At 34.5% G+C, this 15,274-nt stretch overlaps 1 protein-coding gene and 1 non-coding gene across 3 annotated transcripts in view; one reads left to right on the top strand and one right to left on the bottom strand.

Moving 5' to 3' along the window:
* MNAT1 (MNAT1 component of CDK activating kinase) overlaps positions 1-15,274 on the top strand; it is a 335,520-nt gene that overhangs the window by 255,524 nt on the left and 64,722 nt on the right. The window lies entirely within an intron of this gene.
* Positions 10,022-10,127, bottom strand: LOC119533558. The gene has a single exon (XR_005216684.1). It is a non-coding gene; the product is annotated as a U6 spliceosomal RNA (small nuclear RNA).

The raw sequence follows: 15,274 nt of genomic DNA, 5'->3' as shown, positions 1-15,274 counted from the left end.
TTACCTTCAGTGCACCACAGGCACCAAATTCCTTCAGTTGTGGTCTTCTGCCTAGAGTGTTGGGAGGCCTAGAGTGTTGGGAGGATTTTCTGAGTATTTTTGCTCCACCCTCAGCTTTCATCAAGCTCTGAAAACCCCTGGAGGGGTTTTCTCTCTGTGCCTTTCTTCAGCAATAAATTTCTCTTGCTTTTTCCTTGGAGTAAGTTTTTTGATGGGAGCAAGGGGCTTTCTTGCTTCCCCTTTTCCAACCTTTGTCTTAGGCAGGTCCTGTGTGCCTGACCCTAAGGGTGGTATTTTCTCAGTGTTCCTACAGCTCTCATCTGTAACAATTTCTTTTAGCCATCTGTGGCTGAATAGTGGAAGAATTCTGCCCCAGAGGAACCTAGATACATGTGGATTTCCTGCTCTCACTCAGTGACTGGTGGCTTTTGAGTTTGTCAGTGTAGTTTTGGGGAGATGGTCATAGGTTTCTTACCCTTCCCCTAGTATCAGAGGCCTGGCTGATTTTTTTTTTTTTTTTAAATGGTTCATTTCCTCTTGGATTTAGTATTCAACTATTGCTGATCTTCATGGGTCTGTTTCATGGAATATCCTTATCGTCTTTCTCTTTTAAAATGCTGTGGTGGTGGTAGTCGTATTATGAGTATGTATGTTAGACTTTTGTTTAAAATATATGTAGCTTGATTGATGATCTGATTGGTTCTTTTTTTTTTTTTTTTTTTTTCCATTAATGTATTAAACTAAATAATCTTTGGCCACACTTTTGGCTTTTTGGGACCCCTTTTTGGCTTCCTACTACTTATATCATGGTTTGGATTTTTAATTGTATGGAAGTTTCCTATAGATAGATACAACTGTAGTGTTTTATTGCTTTGTACTTTTCTGAAGTTTTTTTTATACTTGAAAAAGTAAAAATAAAGGAAGCTCCTAAATCAAGGAAGCTGGATCACCTGTGTGCATGCATGTGTGCAAGTTGTAGTTAGTTCCAGGATCCTAGGTGTAGACTTTTGACTCTGTAAACAAACATTGGACATATATTCTATTACCAGAACAGTTTGTAATACATATTGTTCTGATTACATGTAAATATTTATGCACTTCAAGCAATAGCTCTCATCTGTAACAATTTCTTTTAGCCATCTGTGGCTGAGTAGTGGAAGAATTCTAGATAATCAATAGTGATACCAGAACTGCTAAAGAAACATCTGTTTTTTTCTTGAGCAGGAACTCTTTATCCACCAAAATTGAGTGTGTCTATGCTTTCATTCTGCCAGGCCTTGGCAGTGGTATTAAATTCTTTGTAGACAGTCTTAGTTGTTGGAGCCAGGATTAGCTCAAATGTTCTTTTTGGTGATATGTTATGACCTCATTATTAGACATGTGTCAAAATAAATCTTAAATTTCTTATGCTACTAGTTCATTTTATTCTCTGGAATTATTATTTGAAGTGATCTGCCTTTTTTTTTTTTTTTTTTTTTTTTTGGTTACTTTTTAAGAAAAAGTAAAAAGATCTAAGAATATATTTTTACCTAATCTAATTTTCAGAAACATTTACAGAGAAACTAAAGGAGTTAATTTGTGAAGTGACTTTTGAAAGAATGATTTGGCATCCTCAAAAGTGCTGCTCTTAAAGTACCAGGAATATAAAGTTCAGTTGACTAAAGCCATAATAGCTCCACATCTGTCATAAAGATTGTCCACATCTTAGCTAGAAGGTTGCATCTCATAAGCCTTGGTTATCCCTTTATGATGGGCTCCCTTGCCCAACCCTTTAGCTTCTGCTTTTTCCTTTCCTTTCTTTTCCTTTTCCATCAAAATTTTCATTTTGTGTTATGTTATCCTACAAAGGGAGCAAGTTTAATTTCTCTAGAGGCAAAGAGAGACGATAAGTAACGACCTCATTTCCATTTTTTTATATCTGCTTTGAAATTTGTATGACATGATGAAGTCAAGAGTAGTACAGTTTTTGGTAGTTTCATTTTAGTAGGTGCTAAACTGGATGTTGGCACTTTCAAAAGTATTTTAATTATATATTTTGGGGAGTGGATGACATAAGTCTTGGGAGGCATTGTATCTCCAAAGAATTACATTTTTGTCTTTTTGTATAACTTTGATAAAAGATAAAATCAGAATTAAAAAACCCTTAAGATTTGTTTGTATTGTTAACAGATCTTCTTTAAAAAGTTAATTAAACTTGATCAGTAAACAGTAAACAAGAATTTATCATTAAGGAGGCCTATGAATATGTAATTATAGTTCAAATTGCATTGGCAATGCTTGTCCAGATTGCTTGAGGCAATATGTAAACAGGTTTTATTCATTCAGTGCCAAGGGGAGCAAGCATTGGGAAAATTAACTGCTAATTGAAATTCCCCAGACTAGGGCTTTAGTGGTTAGTATAGGAAAGTCTCATTCATTGGCAACATGAGACTGTCTTTTTAATAATCGACTGGTTTTCTAGTTAATATTTTACCACTTTCCATCCAAAGAAGAGTTATTACCTTAACTAATATAAATTATGGTATTTGTGATTCAATTTTAGTCATCAATTTCAAAATATTTAATAAAATAAAACTACTGTTTTAAATAGCTATACATGATTTATTTAATATGAGCTGTTCATTTGTGAGCCTGTTACAGAAATAAAGAAAAATTATTGACAAAGTGCTGGGTAGACATAATGGTATTAAAATGAGTAAAAGTTTTTCTTTTATTCCTTCCATGTATTCCAGCTGATATACTTAACATAGCTTTTGATCCTATTCCAGAAATTCCCAAAACTCAACTGAAAGACCAGTTGTAAATAAGAAATCTAAAAATTGGATTTAAACATTTGTAGTTTATATCAGCATGATTTTGTATAAATTTTTGCTTGGATACTTTTTGTGACATTCATATTACATTTTAATTAATGTTTATGGATAAATATCCATTCCATTCAGATACTTGATTAGTGAAACATAATTCAGAGTTATGAAATATTTAAAGTAGATGTAAATTTGTGTATCATACTTGAGGTGTAAGGCAGTCTTGTATACCAACCTTGCAAATGTTACTTGATGAAATATTTAAGTAGCTTGGAAATCTATTATAAAAGTTATGGTTTTACTAAACACACTGCTAATCGTATATGAAATACTTGTAGTTTCTGTGTAAAATAATCATAATATAGTTAAAGCTTAAAAATGAAAATGGCTTTCCTAAAATGACATTTTGGAATGCCTTTCTCAGTTTTCAGAGCAATCTATTATTTTCATTCTATGACTTCTAATTTATTTGATTAAATTTTATAAGATAAAATATGATCTTTAAGCAAAACTTGTATTCTTCCATTATCCCTGTTTATGAGTTTGAATGAAGTCATTTGCTACTACACTTCTGTAGTTCAGATTTTAATCTTCATTTCAGGTAGAACATACTTGCATTTTTCTTTGTGGTAGAGTGTTGTGGCAAAGGCACATGTTCATTTCAGTCTCTTCTGTTGACATAACTGATGTAAGTTATATGCTGTAAAGATATTTGAAGAGATTTAAACTGTGCTGGTTTAATATCAGAGACACTCTGAACCAGATGGTAATATTATTTAGCTACTCTTTCATAATCAGTAGTGAAAGAACTTGTAGTAACAATGTTAGTATTTAATTAACTCATTTGACTAGAACCTGATGGTAATTAAAAGAAAGTTTCTTTTTTGATCTCCATGAGTACTTGTTGATTTTGTTTTGTTGTGTGGCTACAGATTATTGTGCTAAAAACCAACTAGTTGAGAAAAAAGTGACTTGTTACAAATCCATTTCTATTATTGGCAAAGCAATGGGGAATGTTTGTTCTTGGGGGCAAGAGAATAGTGTATAGTTAAAAGAAGAAAATCCACAGTAATCTTGGAGATGCTTTTCACAACTATTCTTTTGATGATCAAAACTGGCAATTTGGAACTTTGTATCTCAATTAGGAATTCGAGATGTTATGTTGAACATATTCTAACATAACTTTTGTTGTAACAATCAGTCTATGTTTTCCCCTTCTTAAGCCCTTCCTCACTGCTGCAAGAGAGAACTTTCTAATAATCTGGCCCCTATCTATCTTCATAGCTGTCTGTATATCCTCCTGTTTCCTAAGAATGTCACGGTGCCTCACACATTTTTGTCTCCTTAGGAGGCTCTTTCCTTTTATATTTGTGGCACATTCCTCTCCATTATTTCTTTCCTACTTTGTTTTCCTGTGTATATATTGTCTTTTTATGGCCCTTGCCCCCTTTTCTGTTTTCATAATATTGATTTCTTTTATTGATGCGAGTCAGTCATTTATTAAAACTATTCACTTGAAAGTTTTAAAATTTGTTTTTAGTTTTTTTTATTGCATTTATATTGTTTTTGATGTGAAGTAGTTTTAAATTTCTGTGCAGTAAAATATAGTGATGATGTGCTATTAATTTCCCAATTCTCTTATCTAAATCTATATCCATATCTATATCTATATGATAATTTCATATGGCTTCAGTTTTCTTTTTTAATCCCTTAATCTATATGGAATTAATTTTCTTGTAAGGAGCTATAAAATAATCTTTATTTTTTTCAACATAGTACATCACTTGGCCCATAATAATTTATTCAGTAATCCTTCCTTTCTCCCTGTATGTGGTATTTTTACCAGATATGAAATATTCGATATACTAGGACTTTTTCTCTGTTGAATCTTCTTTTCCATTAATCTCTTTTTCAATATTTTTAGAGTATCACAGTATTACTCATTTAAATTCATAGTATATATATATTTTTTGACTACAATACGATGACTTTTTTTTAAATTTTATTTTGAAATAAATTGAAAGTTATAGGAACAGTTGCAAAAACAATACAAACCCCATACACAGAACAGCATACCCTGACCCCCCTCCCCTGATACCCCAATCCACCAACTTTAACATGCTGTCACACTGCTATTTCTTTCCCTCCCTCCCTCCCTCCCTATCTGTCATCCATCATCTATTGCTCTGTCTTCCGAACATATGAGAGCTAGCTGCACACATCCTTGAATAAACACTGTAATTCACATATACAATTCCCATGAACAAGAACATTCTTTTATGCAATCCCATTAAACGCAGCTAAGAAGTACAAGAGATTCAACATAGATAGAAAGCTTACATTCTATATATATATATATTTTTTTTTTTCCTTATGTCTCAACTGTGTCCCTTTGAGCCTCCTGTCCTCTATCCTCAGATCCCATCAGGGTCATCCTTGGCATTCAATTGTCATCTATTTAGCTGTCTTTTTTTTTTTTTCCTCAATTGTGGAAACATATATACAGCCTAAATCTTCCCATTCCACCCTCTCCCTAGCATTCCATTAGTGGTATTAATCACATTTAGAATGTTATAATGCTATCTCCTTCCCACCATCCATTACTAGAACTTTCCCTTCACCTCAAACAGCAACCCTACACTCATTTCTTGATTCCCCATTGCCCCTTCCCCCATTTCTCTTAACCCATACTCTACTTTTCATCTCTATGGTCATATTCTCTGATAACTTCTTTGTGTTCACTGTGGGGCTTAAAATTAACCTCTTAAATCCATAACAATCTTGTTTTTCTTTGATACCAACTTAACTTTAATATGACATAAAAACTATGTTCCTATACTCCTCCATTCCCCCACCTTTACATAGTTCTTGTCAAAAATTATATATTTTACATTGAGTTCAAAACCACTGATTTGTCATTAAAGTTTGTGTATTTTATATCATGTAGGAAGTAAATAGTAGAGTTACAATTCAAAAATTATCGACTTCTATTTGTATTCCATTGTGGTTAGAGAATGTGCTTTGAATATATTCAAATTTTTTTTTTTTTAATTTATTGAGGCTTGTTTTATGTCCCAGCATATGGTCCATTCTGGAGAAAAATCCGTGATCACTAGAGAAAAATGAGTGTCCTGGTGATTTGGGATGTAAGGTTCTATATATGTCTGTTAAAATTCTCTATATCTCTTTCTCCTTTCTTTGTTTCTCTGTTGGTAGGGCTCCGTTTAGTATCTGAAGTAGAGCAGGTCTTTTATTAGTAAACTCTCTCAGCATTTATTTGTCTGTGAAAAATTTAAGCTCTCCCTCAAATTTGAAGGAGAGTTTTGCTGGATAAAGTATTTTTGGTTGGAAATTTTTCTCTCTCAGAATTTTAAATCTGTCATGCCACTGCCTTCTCGCCTCCATGGTGGTCGCTGAGTAGCCACAACTTAGTCTTATGTTGTTTCCTTTGTATGTGGTGAATTGCTTTTCTCTTGCTGCCTTCAGAACTTGCTCCTTCTCTTAGTATTTGAGAGTCTGATCAGAATATGTCTCAGAGTGGGTTTATTTGGATTTATTCTATTTGGAGTTCTCTGGGCATTTAAGCTTTGTGTATTTATATTGTGTAGAAGGTTTGGGAAGTTTTCCTCAACAATTTCTTTGACTACTCTTTCTAGACCTTTACCCTTCTCTTCCCCTTCTGGGACAGCAATGAGTCTTAAGTTTGAACGTTTTATTGTATCTATCGTATCCCTGAGATCCATTTCGATTTTTTTGATTTTTTTCTCCATTCTTTCTTTTGTTCTTTCATTTTCTGTTCTGTGAACTTCTGGGACACTGAGTCATTGTTCAACTTCCTCTAATCTTGTATTATGAGTATCCAGAGTCTTTTTAATTTGGCCAACAGTTTCTTTTATTTCCATAAGATCTTCTATTTTTTTATTTACTCTTGCAATTTCTTCTTTATGCTCTTCTAGGGTCTTCTTTATGTCCCCTATTCCCTGTGCCATGGTCTTCTTCATGTCCTTTATATCCTCTGCCATGTTTTCATTCCTCGATTGTAGTTCTTTGATTAATTGTGCCAAGTACTGTGTCTCTTCTGATAATTTTGATCTGGGTGTTTGGGATTGGGTTCTCCGTATCATCTGGTTTTATCATATGCATTAAGAGTTTCTGTTGTTTCTGGCCTCTTGGCATTTGCTTTGGTTGATAGGATTCTTTCAAATTGTAAAAAAAATACCAAACTAATTTTTCAGAAATACAAGTTGGTGGCGTACACTTTCTGTAACTAACCAGCAGATGGCGTCTGCGAGTCACCTATACCCCTCAAGTCAGTTCTCCTCAACTTTGTCTTTGTGGTGTGTGGGGAAATGATTCTTGTGGGGTTCAGTTGGTGAACTCAGTTTGGGTGTGTTGTTGGAGCTGTCCGCCCTTAATGTGGGGCCTGTGTCTGGGTGGTTAGGGAGGCAGGGCAGCTTTAATATTCAGACCTCCCAGGTGTTCCCAGAGATTCAAGGCTGTTGCAAGAGTCTAAGCCTTCATTTCAGTTTTGCCCCAGATTTTCTGTCGTTGACCCACAAACCACCGGCATTAACTTAGCGTCCCTGGGTTTTCCGAGCAGACCCCCCTTCTCAGCTGTTATCTTCCAGGACCTCTGCTGTGGGAAGGCTGTGCTATGTCACAAGTGCGCGCCATCCCTCAAGGGAATCCCTGGGCTGCCAGGCCGTACAGGGGCGCGCTCAACCTTATGCAAAGATGGCTGAATGGGGCGTCTCAACCCCCCCCTTTTCACACAACTGGTGCAGCTCTGGGCTGTGGGCATGGCCCCGGGCATGAATGTCTCCAGCCTGCCAGGGAGCCAGCTGCAAGCAGCGGGGTTTCAACATTCTCCTTTTGGCTCTCCCCTCCGCTCCCCTGGCCCTGAGGGAATCTGCAGAGGGCTATCCTCCACACCAGACACCAAGACGTTGGCTCAGCCCGCTCCTGCCATGCTTCACTGTGCAGTTCCCACTGTCGCAACTGCAGCCGCTCCTGGGTCCCCCCCCCCTTTTTTTTTAAAAGAACCACTCCATCTCCAAACTCCAACCCCTGGCTTCCTGACACCACAGCACGGCAGCAGGACTTTCAGCCGGCTTACTTACTCGTTTCAGAATGTAAACTCCCAGTTTCACCAAGTGCACAGCCCCTGTGGTTCTAGCAGACCTTGTCCAGCTGGTGCATCACTGAAACTGGTATTCTGGGTCACCTTCTGATTTTTATCTAGTATTTTTCACAGAGGTGTTTTTTTGCCCTGTCTCACCTAGCCACCATTTTAGGTTCTCCCATAGTATATTTTAATATTAGGTGGAGTTTTTGTTTTCTATTACTGTGTAACAAATTACCATAAGCTTAGCAGTTTAAATCAACATCCAATTTTTTATCTTATAGTTCCTGTGAGTCAGGAGTTTGGGCATGTATTCGAGGGATCCTCTATTCAAGTTGCATATGGCTGCAGTTAAGGTGTCAGCTGGGGCTTCAGTTGCATCTGAGTGAGGCTCTGGGTCCTCTTCCAGGCTCATTCATGTTGTTGTCAGAATTAGGTTTCTTGGAGATGTACAACTCACAGCAGCTTCCATCTTCTTTGAAGCTAGCAGGAGAAAATCTTACTCTTGCTTTGATTGCTTCCTTGTTAAGGGCTCTCGCCTGATTAACTCAGGTGAAATCCTACCCAGATAATTTTGATGAACTCACACTAAACTGATTTGGGATATAAATTATATCTGCAATATCCCTTTTGCTGTAAAATATAATCACAGGAATGAAATCCATCATATGCATACCACTGCCCATGCTCAAGGGAAGGAATTTGGGGAGCCATCTCAGAATCCTGCCTACCACAGGTGGGGCAAGTCCTCCCTTGCTACTTATCTTTTCCAAAATATTGTTAGCATTTTTATATATTTATTCTTCCAAGTACATTTTGTTGGCCAAAGGAACAAAGCACTGTACATTCTCCTACTTTTTCTGTGTGTTTGGAAATTTTCATAGTAAAATATTGTGAAACAAATAAACCAAACAAACCAAAACCTGCCAACAACTCAACTAAAACATAGCCATCTCTGCCACTCCCCTGATAAAAACGAAATACCACTTCTTTTGCGATTTTATTTGGGATTGCTTTAAACCCATAAACTGATTAGAAAAGAGTGGACATTTTTAATGTACTTAAAAATGGGTTTTATCTGGGAGTTTATCATCTGAAAAAAAATAAGTTTTTCTTCTTTTAAATACTGTATCCCTGACTTTAGTTTCTTATTTTATTGCATTTCGTTAGAACGTCTAGTCCTGGTGTTAGACAATTCTGTTAATAACTGCAATTAATTGTTTTTAATTTTCTGTGACTGTCTCAAGAGTGTCATCATTAAGTGTCGTGTATGTTTAAGTGATTTTTCTTATGTTGAAGAAATATTTTTAAGATCACATTGGAAAAGTTTGTATCATGAATATATATTGAATCTTTTCTTTGTTTTAGATTTTATTGAATTTTTACTGAGTGTGTTTTTGTATCTCTTGATGTATGTGCTGAATCTAATGTGTATTACATAATTTTAAGATTTTTTTCAACAGCAAATACTCTTGTAAACCTAGATAGCTATTTACTTAAGAGAGTATTTAGGAAAGGCTGAATCTCAGCTAAGCGTGATTTTGAACTGTGTCTGAATTTGCTAGGGCTTCTATAACAAAGTACCACAGACTAGGTAGCTTAAAGAACAGGAATTTATTGTCTCACAGTTTTGGAGGATAGAAGTCCAAAATCTTAGACTAGAGAAATTAGAGTTTGTTTAATTAGCTTTATTAAAGTATAATTTATGTACCTGTACAATAGTATGCCTATTTTAAGCTGGTGTCAATGAGTTGTTTAAAATATATTTTTTTATTAGACGAGTTACAGGTTTACAGAAAAATCATGCAGAAAATACAGAGTTCCCATATTACCCTTTCTTCTGCCATTATTAACACTGTGCATTGGTGTGGTACCTTTGTTACAATTGAGGCAAGAATATTATAATTGTAAACTATTAACTATTGTGCCTAGTTTATATTAGGGTTCATGGTTTATGTTGTACAGTCCTGTTTTTTTTAATTTTTATTCTAGTAACATATATACAACCTAAAATTTCCCCTTTTAGCCATATTCAAATATATAATTCAGCAATATTATTTTCACGATGTACTATCATCATTACCTTTCATTAAAGAATATGGAACGCTTCATGAATTTACGTGTCCTCATTGGTCGGGAGTCAGCTTATCTTCTCTGTTTCATTCTAGTTTTAGTATATATGCTGCTAAAGGGAGCACTTCAGTAAGTTTTGACAAATGCACACACTTGGTAACCACCACCACCACCACAATTACAATACAGAACAGAAAGATTTCCATCATTCTGTAAAGTACCACTAACCCTTGGCAACTGCTGATCTGCTTTCTTTCATTGTGATTGTGTTTTCTTTTCCTAGAAATAAATTACAATTTTAGTATAAGAAAATGTTACTGAAATTATGGAATTTCCATGAGAGAATGTGGTGTTTTATATATTGTTTTTTTGTTTGGTCAGTGTCTTTACTATCGACTTGTTATATATATAGGTTGCCTAAGAATGGAGAAAAGGTGTTTGTTTGCTTTGTTTTTTGGTGCTACCCATTTAAGTTTATATGTTAGTTTTATAAATAGAAAAAGTCTCGGGGTACCAGAAAAATCAAAGAATATGGAAAAGTCACCAAAAAAAAAACTGCAATATGTATGTGTATATCATTTATCGTATATTGTATATATATCATGCTTGGTTGCAATTATGAAAGTATTACTAAATTAACTCTTTTTCTTGCCATGACAGTGAATGTCTTTGGTATCTATTTTTGTTGGCATTTGAATTAGAAATCACCTCACACATCTAACATGAACCTTTGTCTTAAAGTTCTAGTCTGGCTCTAGTCTGGCAAATTTTAAATCTTTTTTTTTTTTAATGCAATCATGGAAAAAAAAATGTGTTTCTGCTTGAAACAGTTGTCAAACAAGCTTCTTTCATCGACAGTCAGACACAGGGCAGCTGAATGAGGCTGTTTAGTCTAGAGTAAATGCTCACGAGATTACAAGGTCACTAAGGAAATGTAATTATGCAGTTTATTCCAGAATAGTCTTTTGTTGTGAGGACTTTAAAGAGTATTAAATCATAATATTAATTAAAGTATGTGTACAATTAGATACATAACAGAATCTCAGGGAGAAAAGCAGCACTAAATAAAATAAACTAAATTGTTATATCAATGAAATATAGTTTTAATTCTGATTTTTGCAGGACCCTAAAAAAGCTTCAGTTTATTATTGAAGCTTGGTTAATTCTTCCCAAATCACTATAAAATTTGTTAGGCCCTGTAGACCCAATATATAATTGTCTCCAATGGGAAATAAAACCTTATAATATTTAGCTCATGGTAACTGAGAAAACAGTTGATTCTTTAGCTGTTCCTTTAGTGTAGTTATTCATTCATTGTTCAGCAAATATTTATGAAGTACCTACTCTGTGCCAGTCACTCTTTTAGGTACTGAGAAAACAACAGTGAACAGAAAAAAATACAAAACAGAAAACACCTACTTTTATGAAGCTTACCATCTACTGGGTTGAAATCAGCAATAAAAATAAATCAATGAACCTATTAGATGGTAATTTGTACCTTGAAGACAAACACAGAAGGATAAAGAGTTTATAATGATGGGAGTGGGTGCTATTTTTAGATAGGTAGTTAATGATAGAGTCATGGAGTCTTTTGTAGGATCATATTTGAGTAGAGGCATGAATTAAGCAAAGAATTGAATCATGTGGTATCATGGGAAGAGTCAGAAGGAACTGTAAGTACAAAGGCCCTGAGGTATGAGTATGTTTGAAAAAGAGGAAGGTGGCCAGTAGACTGGAATAGAGTGAACGGGGGGTGGAGTGGGGTGGGGTAGTGGGGCTGGTGGTAGGAGGGGAGGTTGGAGAGGTAGCAGGTTTTTATGAAAGGGAGGTGGGCTAGGCCTAGGCAGATCATGTAGGGCTCTTTAGGCCATGATCAAGATTTTGGCTTTTACTTTGGAGATGGAAAGTCAAAGGAGAGTTTTAAACAGAGGTGATATGACTAACATTTTAAAGGATCTATTATGGGAGAATTGATGTGTAGAGGACCAGAATGAATTGAAGGAAACTTGACACCAGTCCTGGTTAAGATGGTGGTTGCTTGTACTAGGATAGTAGCAGTGCAATTGGTGATAAAGCAGTCAAATTATGGATATAATTTTGATAGCAAAACCAAGAGAATTTCTGATGGATTGGATGTGGGGAGTGAGAAAAAGAGAGGAGTCATGGGTGACTTGTGAGATTTTATCTGAGCAACAAAGGTGCCATTTACTATGATAAGGGAGACTTTGGAGAGGAATTCTTTGAGGCAGTTTCTATAAGTTCACAGTTAATTGTCAACTATTATTGTTAAAAAATGTATTTCCAATGAGACCGCAAGAACTGGCAAAAACAAAACAAAACAAAACAGAGAAGCCAGGCATCTTTCTTATCCAGAGAGGAGAACTCTTGTGCTCATAGTCACATAGCTAATTAGTGCAGAGCTAGGACTATCTTAGTCTCTTGGGATAGTTTTTCTCTGCTGTACCATATGGCCTTGCCGTACACAGAACTTTCAAAGTCTGAATGAGCTTTGTATTTTATTATGCTTTTACATTATTATAGTGTTCAAAAAGCATATCTAAGGATAATAAATTTAAATTATGAAGCAAATCCTTAAATTCTCAAAAAAAAAATGCCTATAAAATTGTTATTTTCTAAGCATGAGCCAAGTTCTTAGTCTCCATTCTGCTGTCTTCTTGTGAGAAGAGTAGGACTGAATTGGGCATAGTGACTTCATAAGCTTTTAGGTTGGAGGATAGGTAAAGGTGACCTAGTAGCAGTGATTTACCAAGGGTGGGGTATTAGGAATGGTCCATCTCAGCTGCAGGCTATATGGGGTGCATTATCTGTAGAGAATTTGAAAAGTGATACAACTGATTAAAAGTTAGACTTTTTTTTTTTAATCACCATGTACTCACAGTTCTAAACAATGTATGTTTTAAATTACTTCCTGAAAAAATCTTTTGTTGGTCCAATTTCTAAACAACTGCTGTGGTTACTTTTGAATTTAATGGTATATATTATACGTTTCCAGTTGTCACATCTTTATTTCTTGTTCTTTAATAAACGTTGTATTATGCACAAAAGTTAATTCAGAGAATTCCTAGTTTTATAGTCGGCCCCAAGGCCACAACACCTGCAAAGTCAACTACATTCAGCCTCACTCAAAAGTACACTTAAGGTTTTAGAATTCTTCGAGCTCCCTTTCGGCAAAATTTCTATTCCTAACTCCCCGGTGGTAGTATATATTTGTGAGTTTAAAAATGTAGATTTGGACTAAGTAGTGATTGCCCTGTAAAGATAAAGAAACAGGACTTGAGTTCTTGAAGCTTTTATTTGTGTTTAAAGTTTGTCAACTGTAAGGGGCATTTGAAAGTTGCTAGAATCAATTCTAAAGAAAAAAGATATGCACAGTATTGCAATTTCTGGAAGTTTTTGTGAAATAGAAATTTTATGAAACTCTGCTAAACTCATCATTATCACTAAAACATTTCCTAGCTACTTGGATATCTATTGCTTCATGAAAAAAACTGAAATTAAAGTGAACAAAAGTATCCTTCAGTCAACTGTGATCAAAGATAAATTGACAAATCCAGTTACACTGTCTGTTGAACGTGAATATACAATGAAGGTCAATTTTAATGAACTCATCAATAAATTTGGAGAGGTCAAAGCTCAGACACAAATTCTAATTTGACAGGCCATTATGTACTTATAAGTGTTCCTTGTTTTAAAGAAATAAATCAATGTAATTAATAAACATTTTAATCTGCTTTTTTCTTTTTTTGTGATGTAAATTTTATTTTACATTTTAATTTATTACTGGCGTGGTTCTATATTCAAGGTCCAATAAAAGAAAAATCTCCCTTTGTTTCTTTTCAGAATTATTATTCTTTGTTAATTTCATGATTATTAGAAAAATAAATTTTGTTCTGTAGAGGAGCAGGGATGTTAAAAATGATCTGCTTTTAGTAACAGCTTATTCTCTCCTTGTATTTGCCTTGTGCTGTAGGCATGCATTTATCTGCTTTGCTAATTTGTGATAAGTTTAACACCCTTATTATTTTAGGGTTTTGTTTTGTTTTCTTTTTGGTGGCATGAGAGGTGGAGATAATTGATTAAAATTCTAGGAAGATAAAACAATAAAATGTTTCAAGCTATAGTAACATAAGATAACAAAGATCCCATATGTATCTTAGATTTGTAAGAGTTGTTTATGAGATAAGTGACTTGCATATATTTTCTCCCAGTCTGTGGCTTGTCTTTTCATTTTCTTAACAGTGTCTTTAGAAGAGAAGTTTTTAATATTGATGAAGTCCAATTTATTGATTTTTTTCCTTTTATGTGAACCTAATTTCTACTATGCTTTCTTTAAAAGAAGTTTTATACTTTGAGGTTTTAACATTTAGGCCTCTGATCCATTTGACACTCATTTTTGTATATGATAAGAGGTATGGCTTGAAGTTGTTTTTTGTTTTTGTATATGAATATCAAGTTGCTCCTACACCATTTGTTGAAAAGACTGTCCTTTCTCTACTGATGTGCCTTTTTACCTTTGTCAAAAATCAGTTCATATATGTAAGGATCTTTTTCTGGACTCTATATTCTGTTCCATTGATTTGTCTATTTTGATACTGAAACTATACTTTGTAGCTTTATAATAAGACTGGAAATTAGTTCCCCAATTTGTTCTTTTTTTGCAAAGTTATTTTGACTATTCCAGGTTCTTTGCATTTCTTTGTAAATTTTAAGATTAGCTTGTTCATTTCTACAAATATTTCTGCTGTGCTTTTTTTTAGAAAATGAACTGTATATTTCAGAAGAGCTTTAGATTTATAGAAAAATTGCAAAAATTGCAAAGATACTATAGAGTTTACATACATCCCATATTATTTCCCCTATTGTTAACATCTCACATTAGTAGGATATATTTATTGCAGTTAATGAACCCATACTAACCCAGTTATGAACCCAGTTAAGGTCCATACTTTATTCAGAATTCCTTAGTTTTTACCTAATGTCTTTTTACTATTCCAGGAACCTATGAAGGTTACCATGTTACATTTAGTAGTCTTTTTAGGTACCTTATGTCTGTGACAGTTTCTCTGACATTCCTTGTTTTTGATGACCTGGATAGTTTTGAGTGCTACTGGCCAGGTATTTTGTAGAATATTTTGGAGAAAATTGATTGTGCTAAAATGCCTATATTAAAAAAAGAAGTCTCAAATCAATGACTTTGGTTTACCCCTTATGAAACTAGAAAATAGAGAGTAAAACAAATTGAAAGTAAGTA

The sequence above is a fragment of the Choloepus didactylus genome, chromosome 4 (assembly GCF_015220235.1).
Source record: "Choloepus didactylus isolate mChoDid1 chromosome 4, mChoDid1.pri, whole genome shotgun sequence".
Taxonomy (NCBI): Eukaryota; Metazoa; Chordata; class Mammalia; order Pilosa; family Megalonychidae; genus Choloepus; species Choloepus didactylus.
The sequence above is the reverse complement of the archived record's forward strand: the minus strand, read 5'-3'. Positions and strand labels throughout refer to the sequence as shown.